General features: G+C 37.7%; 1 protein-coding gene across 1 annotated transcript in view; it reads right to left on the bottom strand.

Moving 5' to 3' along the window:
* Positions 1–21,176, bottom strand: part of LOC143030054 (uncharacterized) — a 79,657-nt gene extending 58,481 nt beyond the window's left edge. Inside the window, exon 1 of the mRNA XM_076193259.1 lies at positions 21,126–21,176. The gene's annotated coding sequence lies outside the window, so the exon portion shown is untranslated. The remainder of the gene's footprint in view (positions 1–21,125) is intronic.
* Between the last annotated feature and the right edge of the window lie 1,414 nt (positions 21,177–22,590).

The following is a 22,590-nucleotide window of genomic DNA, read 5'->3' on the forward strand; positions in this document are numbered from 1 at the left end:
ACACACACACACACTTCAGTGAACGGACGGCGTAGAAGACGTTCTGAAGAAAAAGTGAAAAATAGAGGATTCCAAAGCAAAGGAAGTACCTATTGTATTTGCAGGGTGGGGGGAAATTGCTCGTGGGGTAGTGGGAAAGAGGAGAAGGGGAGGGATTGCTGAGGGAAATGGAAGGAAATGAGGAGGGACAAGACTTGGCCCAGGCAGACAGACGAAATGTAAACATCAAAAAACGGCCCCCCGACCAACTGAGTGACGACGAAATGTCTAATAAAAATGTAAAGATCAGAAACATAGATAAGAGCAGTACAATGGAAGGTGAGGATGATAATTTCAAAGGATTTAATGAAAGGGCGGCGGATACCAACCTCCCCCGACTGACAAAACTGGAGGAAAAACTTCAACAAATGTCTGACAACTGGGAAGTTAGGTTTGGCAAGATGACAAAAATCGCCGAGAGGTTTGAAAAATTGGAAAAACTAGAGAAGGCGAACAAAAACTTAACTGATGAAATAGAAGACCTAAACAGACAGTTAAGAGAAGTAAAGGTGAAGAATGAGGAATTGAAGAGGAATAGTAAAGAAAACAGAGAGGCCATAACTAAAGAAGCTAAGAATTGGAAAGCAACCCAAGAAGACAATAAAGTTTCATTCACTGACATAGTCAAACAACAATTGAAAGAACATACTGAAGACTCGGTTATTAAAGTGATGAGACAAAAGGAGAATATAGTAAGAGATTTAGCAGACAAGAAGAAATGTATAATTATATTAGGAATGGAAGAAAAACACAACCCAGATAGAACCACAAGAATCAAAGAGGAAAATGAAAAAGTAAGCCAATTACTAGAATCAGTTCAGGAAGATGAACCAGAAATTATGAAGCAAATCGAAGAGAAATTTAGACTTGGAAAGTATAGCACAGATAAGACCAGACCAATTAAGATTAAATTCAAGTCACAAACGACGGCAGAGAATATCTTATTTAAAACAGGGAAACTAGCAACAAGTGAACAATATAAAAAGGTATGGATAAAAAGGGAAATGAATAAAGAGGAAAGAGAGGAAGAAAAACAGAAAAGACTTGAAGCTAAGGAAAAAAACGAGAAAAGAACGGAGTCAGAAAAAGAGAGATTCTATTGGAGAGTAGTGAATATGAAACTAAAGAAAGTCGACATACAAGAGAAAAACAAAAGGGAAACAGAGAACACAATGGAAGTGGCAGAAAACTAAGAGTGTCTTACACAAATATAGATGGATTAATAACAGGATTGAATGAGCTGAATGATTATTTGAAGGAAAAAGAACCAGACATAATGGGAATTGTAGAAACAAAATTAAAAGGTCCACTACCACCCAACAGTGTAGGCAATGATGCATATAATTATTGGATTAGAAACAGAGTGAAAAAGGAAGGGGGTGGAGTTATGTTCCTGACTAAGAAGGATATAAACGTGAAGTTTGTCACATATGGAAAGAATACAGTAGAGATGATAATGATGGAAGTAGAAGACAGAGATAAGAAGAGCGGAAAGTTTGTGATAAATTATGTGCCCCCGAAAACAGCCTCATGGGAAGAGAGTGAACATAAAAGTATGTTAGAGGACACAAAGATAGCATTAAACAAGATAATGGAAGAGGGAGGAAGAATAGTTATGATGGGCGACTTTAATTGCAAAGAAATCTGCTGGGAAGAAATGACAGTAAAGGGTGGAGACGGCTCATGGGGAAACGCTCTACTTGAGATGGTTACTGACCATACAATGACACAATGGATACAGGAGAACACTAGGTATAGAAATGAAGAAGAGCCATCGAGACTAGACCTAATAATTACATCTGAACCTAGAATAGTGGACAAAATTTAATATAAAACACCAATAAGTAAAAGTGACCACATATTGATTGAACTGGAACTTAATGAAGAAAAATATATGAAAAGAAATGAACAATATAGAAAAGGAAGAATGATGTATGAAAAAACAAACTTTGATAAAATAAGAGAATTTTTTCAAAAGGAAAACTGGGAAGAAATATACAAAGAAGAAACAACAGTAGAAGAGAAATGGAATATTTTGACAAAAATTTACAAAAAAGGAGTGGAAAAGTATGTCCCAAGACGAAAACAAGAAAAAAAAATATGTTAAATGCTGGTACAACAAAAGTTGTAGGGAGTTAAAAGACAAAAGAGACAAAGCCTGGACCAGATGGAAAAAAGACAGAAGACCTGAAAAATGGAAAATATATACCTGTTATAGAAATGAATATGTACAAACGCGCAGAGAGGAAAAGAGAAAATATGAAAAAGATGTCATAGAAAAGTGTAAAGATCAACCAAAACTATTCTACAGATTTGTAAACAATAAACTGAAAAACAAACAAGACTTGGAGAAATTAAGACAAGAGGGAGTTGAATACACTGAGGAAATGGAAATGGCGGAAATTATGAACAAACATTTTAAATCAGTGTTTACAAGGGAGAACATACAACCTGAAGAGAACGAATGGAAAGAGAAAGTCCCCCCTATGGAAGAAATAGAAGTAACAAAGAATGAAATATTAACACACTTGAGTAATCTTGATGTCAGAAAATCGCATGGACCAGATGAAATAGCAAACTGGATACTGAAAGAATGTAGGAATGAACTGGCAGACAAAATACATAGCATACTAAACAGTTCCTTGAAAGAAGGAAAAGTTCCAGAAGATTGGAAAAAAGCAAATATAGTACCTATATATAAAGGAGGAAATAAAGAAGAACCTACCAACTATAGACCAGTCTCTCTAACAAGTACAATAGCAACATTTTTTGAAAGAATTATCAAAAGTAGATGGGTAAAGTATTTAGAAAAAAACAACGTGTTAAATCCAAGGCAATTTGGATTCAGACAAGGACGATCATGCGTCACCAATTTGATATGTTTCTATTCAAGGCTAATAGATATAATACAAGAAAGAGATGGATGGGCGGACTGTGCATTTCTAGACCTAAAGAAAGCTTTTGACAAAGTACCACATAAGAAGTTGCTTAAGAAATTAGAAACTGAAGGAGGAATACAGGGCAAACTACTAAATTGGATGAAAGACTTTTTGCAAGAAAGAAAAATGAGAGTAGTGATAAGAGACCAGCACTCAAAATGGGATGAAGTAATAAGCGGTGTTCCGCAGGGAACAGTTCTGGCCCCAATAATGTTTGCTATATATATTAATGATATGGATGAAGGAATTGAAAGCTATATGAGCTTCTTTGCAGATGATGCAAAACTACTGAAAAGAGTGAAAACTGAAGAAGATTGTGAATCACTACAGAGAAATCTAAATAAAGTACAGGAATGGAGTAGGAAGTGGGAGATGGAGTTCAATACAAAAAAGTGTAGTATAATGGAATTTGGAAAAAGCAAAAACAGAATAACAGCATATAAATTGGGAGAAGAAAGAATAAAAAAAAGTAGAAAATGAGAAGGACCTGGGAGTCATTGTTATGAATAATATGTCACCTGAGAAACATATAAATAAGATTTTTGGAGAAACTTATAATTTGATAGGAACAATCAAAATTGCATTTACATACCTGGATGAAGAAATGGTGAAGAAAATACTAATCACCCTGATAAGACCAAGATTGGAATATGCAGCGACGATATGGTCACCAAGTACAAAAAAATGTATAAAGAAACTTGAAAGAATACAAAGAGCAATCACAAAATTGGCACCAACACTCTCAAAACTATCATATGAAGAGAGACTAGAAAAACTTGAACTACAGACACTAGAGCAAAGAAGAGAGAGAGAGGAGATTTGATAGCTATTTACAGAATCATGAAAGGCATAGAAATTACTGATAGAGAGAATCTGATAAAATGGGATGACAGAAATACAAGAGGACACGGAAAGAAAATAAAAAAAAGACAGATATAGAAGAGATTTGAAAAAGAACAGCTTTCCTCACAGAGTAATAGACAGTTGGAACAAGTTAGATGAGAAAGTGGTGTGTGCAAAAACAATACATGAATTTAAAAATAGTTTAGATAAAATGAGATATGAAGACGGGACCCCACGAGCATAGCTCCCCTTCCCGTAAAATACAACTAGGTAAATACACACACACACACATATATATCTATATAATATACACAATGGAACAAATCACTCGTTACCGAGAAGTCTTTCAAGTAATTAAACGCGACCGTCGAGAAGCCTCGACCCGGGGTCCGTCGGAATGCGAGTCCACCGCGATTCCGATTGCATCATCACTCGGCATCAAAATGTATGTAATCAGGTATGACATTTTACCCTGGGTTGGAAAATGATCTGCCGTTCGATATCGTTCGTTTCACACAGTTCTCGACTCATTATATATACTGTATATAAGTAATTTCCATTTGCCACAATGACACACAATATATATATATATATATATATATATATATATATATATATATATATATATGTATATATATATATGTATATATAATATACATATATATATGTATACATATATATGTATATATAATATACATATATATATATATATATATGTATATATATATGTATATATAATATACATATATATATGTATATATAATATACATATATATATATATATATATATATATATATAGAGATATATATATATATACATATATATATTGTGTGTCATTGTGGCAAATGGAAATTACTTCTTCGTAAGGACTCGAACCTCTGCTTAGCGACTGCTTGTCATGAAGCAGAGACGATAGCCTTGAGCCATGCCAGACCCTTCAAAAGGAATGACCTGGTAGTTCCCCCAAGGTCGTTCCGAAGGTCGTTCATTTTTTTAGGGTCTGGCATGGCTCAAGGCATCTCTGCTTCATAATAAGCAGTCGCTGAGGCAGAGGTTCGAGCCCTTGCGGTGGAACTAATTTCCATTTGTCACAATGACACACAATATATATATATATATATATATATATATATATATATATATATATATATAAATATACATATATATATATATATATATATATATATATATATATATTGTCACGTGTTTCTTTGTAGTGATGGTCGCAAGTTGTCGGCCAACACACAGTTTTCATCCCCCCCCCCTTTATCGGCTACCTGTCAGGTGTGTAGCTTGACACACAGCAGGTCAAACATGGTTAGATCAGGGGTTTCTTTTGTTAATGCCTTGCCCATAGGTCAAATATCCGTGACCGTTAGCATTGGGGGCGCAATATTGCCAAGTTGTATTATTTTATTGTGGTTATATTTCTTTCTTTGTGTTTTACAATTTCGATTTTATTATATAACCAGATTTCTTGCAAATGGTCTTTTGTGTATCTCTGTTACCATTTGTCAAGACGAACGCTGCGTCGTACTGAAATTCTTGTATATGTGATTTTATTTGAATGATATTCGTATGGTAACATTCTCAACCGCCGGCAGACTGGCTGGAGGTGTACTTCGCGCAATGTCGAGTTTCAGTTTATTATTGTCCTTTTTACTTTCTTTGTGTTAGTATTAAGGTTTTTATTTTGTTACGTGCATAATATTCTTGTGTGTGTAATTTAAAGGTTATGAAGTGGGTTAGGCTTGTTAGCTATCATTTAAAGTGGGATAGGAAAGCACTTCCTATTGACCTTTCGGCCCCTGGCTCCTGTGACCATCAGGTCAATTGGCGAGCCTTTAAAGAGAGGGTCAACCCGTTTCTCTGGGCTTTTTTCCATCCTCTCTTCCCCGAAGAGGAAGTGGCCCCCTTCCGTAAGTTTAAGGTAAACCCCTTTGTTTAAGTGTTGTTCTAGTTAACCTTATGTTGTACTACAGTGCTACACTTATGTTGTACTACAGTGCTGCACGTGGTGACCAGACTTTATATCTTAACTTAGGAATGGTTTAACAATAAGTAAATGCACGGAGTTTTTAATCCGATTTTAATAATATTTATATTTGTAATTTCCTTTTACTGTAATTTTGATTTGCATGTTCGCATAATTCATAATTCCGTTTTCCGTTGTTTGAATAGGCCAAAGTTGTTAAATTTGTAGTTTAATAAAGTGTATAAATGTTCCATTTCAATTTTTCTATCACCGTACTACGCCGGACCTGGCTTATAACCTCATTGTTTTGAAGTAGTACACCTATCACAACCTATCCGTAAATATTTCTTTTTTTTTATGCGGCAGGTTCGTGACAGTATATATATATATATATATATATATATATATATATATATATATATATATGTATATATATATATATATATATATATATATATGTATATATATATATATATATATATATATATATATATATATATAATACTGATGACCCACTTTGGGAGAAGAATAAGCGAAAGTATAAAGATCTGTATATTTCGATCCCTAACTGTGATCCTCTTCAGCAGATGTGAATTACAGAGTAGAGAACAATATGTATTTATACAGAAGTAGTGAGGTAAACAGGAAGGGACGGGGGCTCATATATATATATATATATATATATATATATATATATATATATATATATATATATATATATATATATATATATATATATATATAATTTTTTTTGGTGACAGTTGCATGCGGGATTCGAACCCGCTGTACTCGGCCATCCGTAAATTACCTTCCCAGTGCCCTGGTCCTTTACCTTCCCAGTGGGCTGGTCCTTGAGTAAAACAGGAATTTCGGATCGCCGTAATAAGTGATCTTCCTTCCCTCGGGAATCAGTTCGGTTCCAGGCTTCAAGGATTTTATAGCCTCTGTGGTCTAGTAGTTAGGGCACTGGGAAGGTAATTTACGGATGGCCGAGTACAGCGGGTTCGAATCCCGCATGTAACTGTCACAAAAAAAATTATCGGTTTGATGTCGCTGCTACTAGCGAATTACTCTCATATATATATATATATATATATATATATATATATATATATATATATATATATATATATATATTGTGTGTCATTGTGACAAATAAAAATTAGTTCCACCGCAAGGACTCCGACCTCTGCCTCAGCGACTGCCTATTATGAAGCAGAGACATGCCAGACCCTACAAAAGGAACGACCTTGGGGGAACTATCAGGTCGTTCATTTAGTAGGGTCTGGTATGGACCAAGGCTGTCGTTTCTGCTTCATGATAAGCAGTCTCTAAGCAGAGGTTCGAGTCCTTGCGGTGGAACTAATTTTCATATATCTACTATAATAAAGTAGTTGTCTCTGTCTGCTTATTTGTTTGTTTGTTCACGAACTCCCAGGGTTTTAGGGATAGAACCTATATATCTGATACCCTATGACTCCAGGTACTTGGATACTATATTTCATTTAAATATATATATATGTATTGGTTAGGGTTAAGGGTTAAAGTTAGGTGGTTTATGGTGTGGGAACACGCTACTACTGTAGTATCCCCTAAAGCCGCGTAGCATTTTTTGTTACATAAGAATTAATATGATTAAACCATTGCATGTGTCCATAAGTATTATTTATATTTGTGAAATTAATGTTGCCATCATCCTCTATAGCTTTTGTAAGAAGAAAGCATGTAAATGTTAAATGATTGTATAATTTTACCAAAGTTTGAAATATTGGTTATTTTCATTTAATTTTAATGCGGGCGGAAATGAATTATTCACAAACTCCTACGTTTTTGCAGATAAACCCCTATAACCGTATATATTCTGAAGATAAATAAACTAGATACATTTCTTCACCTTTTAGCTGTAGACATTTATTGTCAATCCACACACACACACACACACACACACACACACACACACACACACACACACACACACACACACACACACACACACATACACACACACACATTCACATACGCACGCAAAAGAATGTGTACATATGATATTTGTGTGTAAGCATGTATTTTCAAACTAGGGTTTCCCTTCGGGGGGGGGCGCACACCTGGGAGTGGGAGTGTTTAAAGCTATATTTCATTTCCAAAAAAATATTTTGGTTAAGGGTTAAAGTTAGGTGGGGTATGGTTAGGTTAGGGATTATTCAAGAACTCTCAGCAACGCGCGGGTAATTTGGCTAGTGTATATATATATATATATATATATATATATATATATATATATATATATGTATGTGTGTGTGTGTGTGTGTGTGTGTGTGTGTGTGTGTGTGTGTGTGTGTGTGTGTGTGTGTGTGTGTGTGAAGCTTTAGCACAGCATCTACATAAACAGGGAAAATTAAGATCACTCTAGAAATGGGTGTCAGCATTATATGGTAGTAAGAAGCTACGAATGTTTGAAATGGAATAGAAAACGTTTTTTCAAATATCGATTTACATCCTTGCTCTTATTCCGATAACATTAATGGGTATCGGTCTTATATGCATTAACTGTTATCAATGCAATGACGAATGTTTTTATACCTCACACGACATCGACCTTATCAAATACACACAAATATCACTGTATTAGTTGTCGAGCACGATACCACTGCACCGTCAAGCGTAATATGGGGAGAGGAGGGAATGGTAAGGTAGACTGTGATGGGGAAAATTCACTACCCTCTGTGCACCATCCCTTCGTATTTTGAATTGTTCTTCACTGGGGCACTAGTAGTTGCGTATGGTCGTTTTTCACACCTCCAAGTTTGTCCTAGCCAATAAAGGTTTCTCCCCCCCCCCCCAGTTTTTGCCAACGAAGGAGATCAAATGTCCAGAGATCAAATGTCTGGAGACCAAATACATAACCCCACACAATGGAACAACGCGGCTTATCGCGTCAGAACAAAGCGGGAGGACTTTTTATCCCTGGGTGACTTAGATCGCTTTTACACTAGCGTACAATAACTTATCGCACGAGTACCTTTAATTCCTGTCGACAAACAGATGGAACGGAAGGATTGAGTGTGGCAACCTCTATTTGTCAATATGTAATAATAGAGTTATTTACGATGATGTGGATGTTGAGAGAATTATTCCCAGACGCACGTTGTACCCCGTGCGACAGCTGTGTCAGGGAAGTAGGTTTTTTGAATTTTCCTGAGCAAAGATCCCCTATGATTATGACGCCTGAGCGATGATGATGATTGTTGGGCCATGACATTTTAAGATGGATGTTTCATACTCACTGTTTTTTCGTTTAATAAATTAACTCTGTCAGGAAAAAAATTGCGACCAATCCCAGTGCAGCAATTAAACAGACTGGGATATGTATAAAACGTGCGCAGTTCAGTAGTTCCCACATCAGAATCTGATCTCCTCACCACTGCCACGAAGGAATACAAGACCGTACTGCTTTACCACTGCCGAACGAACTGAATACAGGAATCTGCCACGTCGAAAATGCCAGGAATGAGAAAAGTAGATTACCCATGCGGTGACTAAGCGATCCTACGGAAACAGAGACGTTATCGTCGAGGAAGAACCGCTTTCACCTGCACTAAAAGATATGGAAGATTCACCATCAGATAATGAGGAAAGTACCATCGGTACGCCAATAAATGCATTTTTGCAGTGGGATACGCTGCTGGATATCATAAAACAAGCAACGAATCTTCCATCTTCTATTCCACGTGGAAAAAAAGGAATATGTGTACGTGACATTTAAAATTGAGCGACACGACAGAAGCGGCAAGAAAGGTAACTTTGCTGACGATAGTGGAGCATGGGATTCAAAGAGTACATCAACGAAAAAACGCTATATACTTTGTGCCGAGGGGAAAATGGAATTCTTTGAAAAGAAAGCAGGGCAATATGGCAAACTAAAACGTAAAACGTTCGAGACATTCGATTCCCAGCCAGAGGAAGAGGATATAGCAATTTTCAAACAATATTACACAACGCTAAAACGAGACACAAATTTCAGGCGGCGTGTGTCTTGGTTCGAAAGTGTTTAAAAGTGCGTATCCCCTTTAGTATATAGGGAATTCCCTATCGTCCTCCCTGCCCCGAGGATAGCCCGGCGATCCTGCAGTGGACTTTCAACAATTAACCCATTCCTTAGGGGAGCAAGAGAGGTGTGTGTTCCCCCTGAGCTGAATTAAATCATCTGGAGACAGCTGGAACAACAGAAATTTCAGTCTTCAAATTCAGAGAATGAATGAAAAACCGGAGATAATTTTTTAAAACAATTTTACTGGCGGAAAGAAATTAATAAAGTCGACTGGCGCCAACAAGAACGAAAAGGAAACGTGCCACCCGGTATGGAAGGGGGTTTGGTCCTTGAGTGTAGGAGAAAGTGCCACTGAGTGCCAATGACCATGGCACCATCGTCAATACTTTCAGCTTATCAAGGAGAGTTCTCTTTACTAAGCTCTTCACCCGCACGCCAACCAGTACTACCATTATGTCGATATGTAACAGGTGATTTGATACGGCCATTGTTTTACTAGCGCTTCTGTCCTGATGGACAGTATCACGCCGCACCACGATAAGAGGGTCATATTTGAGGGGCTTATGTATGTACATAGATAAAAACCAAAGTACACTCTGATATCTGCTACTTGACCTTCTTCGTTACCGACATGGTGCCAAGGTGATTAAGATCGCCTGCCGACAGCCTTAGTCAGAGGGAAAGTCGCCATCTGGCACGGAAGAGGCCTTCGAGTAATGAACGGGTGCCAGGGAGACGAATACAATCGCCTGGCGGGAGCCATGATTATAAGGAGAAGAAAAACGCCATCCGCTACAGAAGGGCATGGTGGTGGTGGTGGTTTGCCTTCACGTAACTTGACCTAACCTAAACTAACTTAACCAGAGGTCTCAAAAACTGAATGTACAGTATACAGAGTGTGTATGTATATATATATATATATATATATATATATATATATATATATATTACAAGAATGATATATACATACTTTATAATTGTATACATCAATCTCGGCGATAGCATCGTCGTTTTACTTAATATGTATATATATATATATATATATATATATATATATATATATATATATATATATATATATATATATATATATATATATATGTATTACAAGAATGATATATACATACTTTATAATTGTATACATCAATCTCGGCGATAGCATCGTCGTTTAACTTTACCCTCGACGGGAGTCGAGGCCTTTCAGATACACAAAACTATCCAAGGTCTTATAGAGACCAATAACTTCAACACGAGACGTTATTTTGTCTTGTGTGAACAGTTGAATATTTTCCTCAGTTGGAACAATGACTCGAGAGAATCTTGGCAACTCGCGAGCCGCGGGTCGCCAGCGTTGTGCCTCGCTACATTGCCTTTAACCCGAGCATTGTGTCGGGAGACAGGAATGCCCCTTTATTCACAAGGTGCCAAGTAGACATCGGGTGAATGTCGGTTGGGTGTGTTTTGAATCGGCTATCCTCTTGTAAGGGGGATAATTCCTCCGGTGCATATAGTTATTTTCACCAACATTTATGAAATTCTTGGCATATATGTATATGTATATATGTATATATATATATATATATATATATATATATACATACATATACCAAGGCTTTTTCCCCCTTCCAAGGGAGGTAGCCAAAAAGGGGAAGGCATAAAAACACTCCCACCCATTTCATCCCTAAATACACTCCACACCCCTCCCACCCTTCCTCTCATCTGAGCACCTCCTGGATGACGGGTCATCCCTGCACCCTGCCCACCGCCCTGGGTCAGAAGCAGTGTCGCAAGACACAGTACATCCACAGCAAGGCCGCTTCATTTAATCGGCGACCCCCCCCCCTCTCCGTCCCCCTTTGCATATAAGGCGAGGACGGGGAGAAATCCCTTCGGGCTGCGTCAAAATTTACTCACACATACTACCCCACCCCCCACCCCCCGCCCATTCCTCCTCATGCAGTCACAACATCATCCATATACAACCATTCTCCACTCACCTCTGTCTTCCGTCCTCTCCCTTCCTTCCTCAACAGACATTCCCCTCTTCCCCAAAGCCCCCTTCACCCCATCCATCCACCTCATCCTAGGACGTCCCCTCATGTTCACTCCCTCCACATCTGCCTTCCATACCTCTTTTACTAGTCTTTCTTCACTCATTCTTTCCATGTGTCCAAACCATCCTAATATTCTTTCATCAACCCTATCTCCCAAATCCTTTTTCACCCCTGTTCTCCTCCTCACCTCCTCATTTCTCACTCTATCCAGCCTAGTAACCCCCACCATACTTCTCAGACACCTCATCTGATATATTTATATCAATTAATGAAATCAGCCATACTGAGTCCACTGCTGAACAAAGGCCTCCTTCATAGCATTCCATGAATCACAAGACCGTGCCATCCTCTGCCACGTCACCCCTGCAAACTTCTCGATCTCGGCTCTCCACCTTCTGTCTGGTCTCCCTCTTCCACGCTTCCCATCTCGCGGCGTCCACTCAGTTACACACTTGCTCCATCGTTCATCAGTCGTTCGCACCAACATATCTGCCCAATTCCACTTCCTCTCTTTTGCTGCCTCCACAATATCTTTCACTCTAGTCTGCTCTCTAACCCAACTTGCTCTCTTTCGGTCTCTCAGTGTTATTCCCATCATTGATCTTTCCATTCTCCTCTGTGCAGTCCTTAGCTTTGTTTCCATCGCCCTCATCAGCTTCCAAGTCTCACACCCGTAGATCATTGCCGGTAGAATGCACTGATTGTAAACTTTGCGTTTCAAACATAAAGGTAGAGAGCCTCTCAGGATAATATTATACTTACCAAACACTCTCTAACCAATTGTAATACGTCTTTATATTTCATTATCATGATCTTTCGTCACCTTCACCTAAATAATTATACTCTTCGACTTCCTCAAGACTCTCACCATCAATTACAATCTCTTTACTTTGAATTTCGTGTTGGACATTACTTTGGTTTTACTTTTATTCATTTTTAAATCTACTTTGAGACTTTGTTTAGATCGCTCAGCATATCTTGCAAGTCTGCTCTTTCTGAAATAAGAATAATGTCGTTCGCAAATCTTAGGTGGCTCAAATATTCGCCATTTCTGAGCTCTCTTCAGGGAGGGTAAGGGCTGTCGATCACGATTCCAACACGTGGTCTAAGACCATGGTGGTGAATCACACATTTCCTACATGTTAATTATATTAAACATGTATCTGCAACAGTTTCCAAGTTGGGGCTCTCTAAGCTGTGAACTTGAGTATTATCTTTCAAAGAACTGATCTTCAAAAGTACTAGTACACAGGAATGAAAATAAAGTCTCGTACACACTGTGTCCCATGGCCATGGCGGTGATAGTGGCGCTGTTGAAAACCGAGGTTTTCAAAGCCGCCTGCGCATTGCTGAGCTGTTTTAAACCGATTCGATTTGACGGGCATGCAGATGTCGTCAGTGCCACCTCAGCCTTTGTCGAGGGAGGATGTGGGCATCACGTTCTCTGTCATGGCCACTTCTGCTTGCCCCAATCAGTGAACGAGAAGCATCACCCAGTATTTTATAGATTTACTGAAACATGAAACAGCATCCCTGTGTATGGAACATCAAGAGCAAGGAATACAAAATGAAGAACATAAAAGAGTGTGAGTCTTAATGATATAAGGAAAGAGTTATTCTGAACCGTGAGATTAAAATGAGTTTATATTAGGTTAGGTGCGGTTGTGCTCTTCAAAAAAAAAAAAAAAACACGCTAATGACATTACTATTGATTTGCGATAATTATCTATAGGGTTCAAAATACTCAGACTGATAGGAGCTACCCAGTGATATAGATAAGAATTGCATCTGTAAGACTGGCAAGCAACTTTATATTTACAGATTTATTTTTTAATAAAAACAAGCACCTGACTTCGCCAGCCACGGCTGCGCCGTGGGTGCTTGGCCTGCGGCGCTGGTCGCTTCGCTTCGCTCGCGCCCGGGCTACGCCCAGTTTTATCCGACAAATTAATGCTTCATAAAACCTTCAGAAACACTGTCTTCAATTTGTCCATCAAAAAGTTCAATACTGTCAAACATTTCATCGGAATATTGAAAATATTTGTTGTTTCGTAGAGAATCATTGAATTTAATCACCTTTCGATGAAATTCCCGCACAGATTCCTTAACACAAATTTTTTTGACAGCCTGGTATAAGCTTGGAAAAGTTTGGGCATGTTCATTCCGTAGTCGGCAACTCAAACTCTTATCATTTTGTAAAGCGGCTTTTGAAATTTTCCGAGTACCTGTAACCCACTTCCAAAAATGTCTTTGACGCTTCTTTTTGTCGGCTTCGGTTTCTAAAGGCATTGTTCCTGGTGATCTAATCGTAAGATTTGTTGCCCTCCTTTTTTAACGGTTAAAACTTTTATTACACACGTGTCCCTTTTTGCCGGTTCAGTGGGGGACACACGTGTCCCTTTTTGCCGGTTCAGTGGGGGACAAACATACACCCGGGTTCATTAAAAGGAAGGATTGCAGCCACCTACAGGCAACATATTTTGATGCTTTCTTCTGCTCCCAACACTGGCAATATATTTGCAAGAGGGATTTTTAGGTTAAGTTAGGTACCATTGTGTTTTTCTCCACCGTAGCCATCGTCAAAATAATGATAGAAAATAATAATAATAGATAAAAGGTAAGTTGAATATATAATTGAAAAAATCGCTAATAACGTTACTGTCAATTTGCGATCTTACCTATAAGGTTCAAAATACTCAGAATAATAGGAGCTATCCAATGATATAGATAAGAATTGCATCTGTGAGACGTGTTCCTTATGCCCACTCAGTATGGATCTCAATGTGGACATTTAGCTCGGCATGCACACCGCCACCTGCTACATGAAGCTCTGCATGAGGAGACAGTGTGAACCCGGCTCAAGAATGAGAACGAAAGCTATTCTTGTATTGGTTTGAAGTAAACCGAACTATCGAAGAGGAAGTTGTGAAAAAAATCACGATTTTGGTGACATGGACCCAATTATTTCCGAATTTCCATATTGATACCATTTAGAGAAACAATGGAAGTCGACCAAAAATATCACCTCGCCCTCCGAACTCCGTCCTGCCAAGGTAAAAACGTAACATTCTTGTTTACAAACCCACAACGATCCTTGCATCTCAGTTGTGGGTTTGTAAACAAAGTCGCGTGTTTGTCAAAAATGAGTAAATAGATAAGTAGGTGAATAAAAAGAAATAAGAAGTAAATGAATATATGAATACACAGAAATATAAGTAAAAATAAAGACAAACAGAACAAATAAATAAACAATGTTTTGGAGAGTAAATAAGTTATTAACTAAATTACTAAACAAATGAAACAAACAGATACATAAACATATCATATAAATAAATAAAATAATTAATCAATAAATAAATATATAAAGGAGCAAACAAATAAACGATTAGACGAATAAATAAATGCAATATGTATATATATATATATATATATATATAATATATAAATATATATATTTATATTAATATATATATATATATATATATATATATATACATATATATATATATATATATATATATATATATGTATATAACACACACACACACACACACACACACACACACACACACACACATATATATATATATATATATATATATATACATATATAGGCCTATATATATATATATATATATATATTAAAAACAGCCTTCAAGAACTTCATTCTGGTTAACATCAGACGATTCTATTTTGCTTTGAGAAATCCCCCTCAATGCTTTTGAGCGGAGTCCATGACAGGCAGTAAGTATGAGTGTAACCCAGTCATGCAACATAAACGAGTTTGAAGGCCATGGCTGACGGAGATTGCAGATGTAGTTCTTAGGTTAATCATAATTTGGTAAATACACTGGTCCACGCACAGTTTGCTTAGGTCCTCGCATGCAGGAGGGTTTCGGAGGAAGAAGGAGGAGGAGGAAGAAAGAGGAGGAAGATAAGGAGGAGGATGAAGAGAAACAGAAATAGGAAGAAGGATGACGAGGAGGAAAATGAGAAGAGTGGGAGAAAGAGAAGGAGAGGAGGAAGAGAAGAAAAAGAAAAACGAGGAGAAGAGGAAGAAGGAAGAAGAGAAGATGAAGGGGAAAAGAAAAAGAAGTAAAGAAAAAAGGAGGAAGAGAAAAAAGAAGGAAGTGAAGGAGGAGATGAGGAAGAAAAAATAATAATAGTAATAAGGGGAGTTACAAGGAGGACAAACGAAGAGCAACAGACCTATTGGTCCTAACATGGCTGTTTCGGTGCCTAACCTTTTTTCTATATATAGCAGAGCTGGGCGCGTTCCTCGGTGCGTTCCGCTTTAGTTTGGCCGCGGTTAGCGCTTCCAAACTATTAAAAAATATATAGGTGCCGGTATAGTATGTGGTCTACCTTTTGGATGTGGCCTACGAAATTTTTCTTTGGTATAGTATGTGGCCTATCTGACTTTTATTTCGGTATAAACCTGTCTCTTAAGCTTTAATAGTTTGGGAGCTCTAGCAGCGGCAAAACTAAAGCGGAACGCACCGAGGAACGCGCCCAGCTCTGATATATAGGAACAAATAATTCTAATCGGGGACTTGTAGCTAAGTAAATGTCGAGACGTTTTTTGAATATCCATACCGTGGAACAATCGATGAGGTTGGATGATAGACCATTCCATATATTAACAAAGCAACTGAAGACATAGTATTTTGCCACATTTGTTTGAAATTGTTTCCCTACAATTTTACATCCTTTACTCCTAGTTGTATTGGAAGTGTCAATAGTAAAATCATTTTCCATGTCCATGTTTTCAATTCATTTGGCAATTTTGAAAGACGCCAATTAGATCCCCTCTCAATCTCCGTTTCGAGAGACTAAACAAATCTGGTTCACTTAAGCGCTCTTTGTACGGATTGTCTCGCAACCGAGGAATGAACTTTGTTACTCTACGTTGCACTCTTTTTAATTTCTCTATATCCTTCTTGTAATATGGAGACCAGTACTAAACACAATATTCTAGCTTAGGTCTGACTAGAGCATTGTAAAGATTAAGAATATTTTCATCAGTTCTAAACTCAAAAGTTCTCCCTATAAATCCAGTTAATTTGCAATTATTACAACCTCCGAGCCCAATTTGCTTGGTTTGAGATCATTTGAGATCACAACACCGAGGTCTTTCTCTTGTTCTACACTTGCCAGATATACACTATTCACTGTGTAGTTGGTCTGGAGATTACTGCTACCAATATGAAGTACTTAACATTTATCTATATTGGAAAACATCTGGAAATTTTCTGCTCATCCGCATAAAGAGTTCAAATGAATTTGCAATTCTTATCGTTGTGTTAAAGATATCACCTTATTTACAATTTTGACATTATCTGCAAATTTGGATAATCTACACATTACATTTTCATCCATGTCATTAATGTACATCAGAAAGAGTACAGGACCTAACAATAAGCCCTGAGGCACTTCACTTGATACACAACTCCAGCCATTGATATATCCATCGGTTAATATGTATTACTAAATCATGGGCTTCTACTTTGCTTAGTAACCTAATATAGGTGGACTTTATCGAACGCTTTTTGGAAAAGTCAATATAATGTCAACTGCCCTCCCTTCTTCATACATGCCATACAAATGCAAGAAGTCGAGAAGTTTTGTCAGACAAGAGCTCTTATTATGAAAACTATGTAAATCTTTAATGATATTTTTATTCAAGAATTCTACAATTTTGTCTCTCAGGATGGACTCCATTAGTTTCCACACAATTGGTGTAAGGCTAATTGGCTGATAATTACCGATATTTGCCACTTTTTATGAATGAGGGCACGATATTTGCTAATTTCCTCTCATAAATAAATCTTCCAGAGAGTAAATTTAAGTTAAAAATCGCACTGAGAGGCTTGCAGATTGCTTCTTTAACTTCTTTTTGTATTCTTGGGTAAATTTTATCTTGTCCATGCGATTTGCATAACTCGCATCTGTCCTGAGAACCATGAGACAAGTTCTTGCTCATTTTCTTCTGAAAGATGCATTAATCGTATTAGACACAGGAAACCAGAGGCAAATCATAGGGTGAATTCTAAGTACTTCAAGGCCTTTGATGATAAAATTATGAGAATCGCAGCAGTTACTGACCATGGATATTAGGAATACCAGTATCAGCTTAAAATGTGGTTTAGTAAACATTCAATCTGTAGGCAACAAAACACTTCAGATTAGGGAGTTATTAAATGAGGGAAATTTTGATATATTTGCCTTATCTGAGACCTGGTTGAATAGCTTAGATTATGCTTAAATTGATTAAATTTCTACCACTCCTTTCTTCATATTCCGAGAGATGGGAGAGTTGGAGAAGTTGGTCTGTTTATATCTCATGCTCTGTCACACATTAAGATTTTAAGGCGCATTGAGGTTACAAGTTTTGAATATATAGAGGTTAATTTTAAAAGTAATAAGAAATGGGAATTTTTTTATAGTTGTTTACAGACCTCCATCATCGAGCTTTAAAGTGTTTTTTGATGAATTTAGTACCCTGGTTGAGCAGATTGATATGGTATCCCTCAGTGTAATTTGTGTAAGTGATTTTAATATTTGGATGGAAGATTCTGATATTATTGAAAACAGTTTTAGTGATTTAGTGGAATCATATCAGTTGTCTAATATTGTCAATGCAGTGACTTCATCTACTGGTCATATGGAAATAAGCTCCAACGCAAGGACTCGAACCTTTGCCTTAGCGACTGCTTATTATGAAGCAAAGACAATAACCTTGAACCAGCCAGGCCGTACAAAAGGAACGACCTAATTCACGACCTGGTGGAATCAGGTCGTTCTTTTTGTACGGCCTGGCTTTGCTTCATAATAAGCAGTCGCTAAGGCAAAGGTTCGAGTCCTTGCGGTGGAGCTTATTTCCATTTGTCAAAATGACTACTAGTCATATGTTGGACTTGGTTATTGATGACCTAACCACTAATTTAGTATGTGATATTAATGTTGAAGAAGTATATACTATTTCACCAGTCCATCGAGTAATTACTTTTGATCTCCTTATGTTGACAGTAATCTCACCTCCGTGCCAACTGGTTTCTGGTGATATATTTCTCTGGTGTCACCTTATTCATTATATTCGGTGAAGCCCTATATCTATAGGGTGCCCAATGGTCCACACCGTCATTATGACGGTACCCCATATATCTATGAGGAATTTTCCTGTTTGCCATCAGGGACGTGCCAGTTAGCAGTGGGTCCTGCGACTGTGTGTTTGACGTGGTCTTTGTCTGATCTTTCTTACAAAACCTGTTCGATATGGATGGCCCTGCAAAGATTTCCTCTCTATCGACATAGCTCTTGTAATCATTAAGATTCTCAAGACTATCCACCACGTCAAGGTGTCAACTCTCGGATATATATATATATATATATATATATATATATATATATATATATATATATATGTATATGTGTGTATACATATATATATATATATGTATGTATATATATGTATATATATATATATATACATACATATATATATATATATATATATTTATACAGGGTGTTCCAAAAAAATTGATGTCATTTTGCAGGCCAATAATTTTGGCAATTTTCGTTGAAACGACCTCAAATTTTCACAGCTTGCATAGAAACAGTTCAAGATTTTATGTTTAATGTTTGACATTTATTTCTTTTCAGGTTGAGAAATGCCGTTCACTTCAAAAGAAAAGTAATTTTGCGTGTTGGAATATGCTCAAACACAGTCACCCAAGACCGTGCAGCGTGCCTTCTTTGCAAAATTTGCCAAAAATGCACCAACTAGTAAACAAATTTGGACCTGGCACCAAAAATTTAAAGAGAAAGGCTGCTTATGCAGGGCTAAAGGATCTGGACGGCCATCAACATCGGAAGAGAAGGTCGAGAAAGTTCGTGAAACATTCCTGCGAAGGCCCCGGAAGTCTGTAAGAAGAGCAAGTGTGGAAACCCAGATTCCTCGAACAACAGTTTGGCGCGTTCTGAGGAAACGATTGCAAATGAAACCCTACAGGCTGCAGCTCCTTCAGGCTTTAAAGGATGATGACAAGCGAAAACGTAAAGAATTCTGCTATGATATGCTAGAGAAACTTGAAGAAGACGAGTTCGATGAGCGTCTAATTTTTAGTGATGAACCCACGTTTCATACGAATGGCAAAGTCAATAAGCATTTGGGGCGAAGAAAATCCCCATGCCACAATTGAGCACGAGAGGGACTCACCAAAAGTGAATGTGTTCTGCGCCATCTCCAAGAATCAAATTCATGGACCGTTTTTCTTTGAAGGAAATGTGAACGGGGATGTTTATCTGCAAATGCTTCAGAACTGGCTATTTGATCAGCTCATTGAAAATGAACATGAAAGCTTCATTTTTCAACAGGACGGGGCTCCACCTCACTGGAAGCTCACTGTACGGGCCTATCTCAATGAGAATCTGCCAGAGAGATGGATCGGGCGTGGTGGTGAGGAAGACAATTTGCTGCTGAAATGGCCACCACGATCACCTGACCTGACACCGTGTGATTTTTTCCTCTGGGGATATGTGAAAGGACTCGTCTATGTCCCCCCTCAACCAGAGAATCACTGCCGCACTGGAGAATGTTACCAAAGACATGCTGCAGCGTGTTTGGCACGAGTTTGAGTACCGACTTGACGTGTGCAGAGTCACAGGCGGCGCTCATTTTGAACATTTGTGAAACTTGTGAAATCGGTCATAGAATCTACAAATCTTTGTTTTTTTCTTTGAAATGTCAACTAATAAAACTTATGATGTTCAACATAAAGTTTGTGCAGTTTCATTGAGATGCACTGAGTAGTTTCCTAGATATTGGCATTTAAAATGACGTCAAATTTTTTGGAACACCCTGTATATACATATATATATATACATATATATATATATATATACATATATATATATATATATATATATATATATATATATATATATATATACGCCAAATGGAATCGTCACCTTCCCGCCCACCTTTAAAACCCGTCAACACCCTCACCTCTACCTGGAGGTGCATCCTCCAGGGGCTCACAAACGGTCCCCGAACCGGCGACTGTTCCTCTTATCCTGTTTCTATCATCTAATGACAGAGAAAAAATCGATCCCACACTAATATACCACAGACAAGTCCAACATATCTTCTTAGGAAACTACATGAAGTAGTCAGAGAACCGTTGTGGTTAGTGTTGGGCATCAACAGCCTTAATTCATCTCTTACCGAACTGAAGGGTGTCCTTTGATGTCTGAGGATTGGGGAGTCTTTGCCAGGTTCAGCTCTTCGCGAAGACTAACGAGGGTCTTATGTTGCATCCAGGTCCTCGAGTAATATTAGGAAACATGGCACGTGCCTACTCTGCAAAACAAATATCTCGAAGCGTGAGTGGTCATTTCAACATGGCCCTTCCAACTTCCTCTTTTTTCTTCTTTTTTTTCTTCCTCCTCTTCTACTTCTTCCTCTTTTTTCTTTTTCTTTTTCTTCTTCAGCTTCTTCTTCCTCTTTTCCTTTCTATTCTACTTCTTCCTCCTTTTTCTTGTTCTTTTTCTTCTTCAGTTTCTTGTTCCTCTTCTCCCCTGTACGAGGTAATGACTGCAGAAGTTTTCTATGTTCATTTATTAAGTAAAAGGGGTTATTGACACCCCTACGGATCAGATCCACGCATCACTCTTTTATGACTGGGAACTAATCTCCACTCCAAGACGATTGCTTATCAACTTCTGCCTAATGCCTTTCTCTTCCCCTTTGTAAATCGGTCCTCTACCACCGCGGAGCCGACTGACTCCAGATCTTCGGCGCGAAATTTCCTGTAAGCATGGAAGTGCCGGTTATTAAGGAAGAGCCCCAAAACGAAGGAAGATTTATTATTTCTTTTAGACAAAATCGATGACGTCACAAAAGCCACCGAGAAATTCACTGATAATGGAAGGTTGGTTTAGTATACTTAGTACACGTGGTTACGAATAGCATTAAAAATACATACTCATGTGATCGCATTCTCTTTCGCATAGGAATGAGAAGTAATTTTCACAAGAGGGCTTTCAGCATAAACTACTGTTTAAAATAAATGTGCTTAGAAGAAAACATCGAGTACATAGACCCGTGGAATAATTTCTACGATAAAAAACTTTTTAACCGAAATGTGCTCCATCTTAATCCATCCGGCTCTGCTCCCCAAGGTAGACTCCTTCATGACACAATGGGGGCATAAAAAAAAAAAACAGAAATGAGGCCTCCACTAACTATATCCGCAATAGGAAATGGGTCAGCTGCACAATGTGTCATCTTGGCCTTTTGAATGATTATTTAAGCATATCATCAATAATAGTATTAAGATGAAACAATTTAATATCCTCATTAAATTCAACTCCAATTGGCCGAGCAACACCATGTTATCCCATCACAATATTCATAATTTTCCGGACGAAAATTTTCCAAGAATGCTTAAGGAGTGTAGATTTGAAATCTGCGACCGGTTAACTGAAATATTCAATAAATCGGTAGACACTGGTTCTGTTCCAACTGCTTGGAGGCAGGCAAACGTTGTTCCTGTTTTTAAGAAGGGAGATAGATCGACCATAGGCAACTACAGGCCAATCAGTTTGACGTCGGTTATAGGAAAGATGCTTGAATCAATAATAGTAAATAGACTCAGAGAACACATTGAAGGGCATAATTTAATTCGTGA

The sequence above is a fragment of the Oratosquilla oratoria genome, chromosome 11 (genome assembly GCF_046742065.1).
Source record: "Oratosquilla oratoria isolate Oo_2021 chromosome 11, ASM4674206v1, whole genome shotgun sequence".
NCBI lineage: Eukaryota > Metazoa > Arthropoda > Malacostraca > Stomatopoda > Squillidae > Oratosquilla > Oratosquilla oratoria.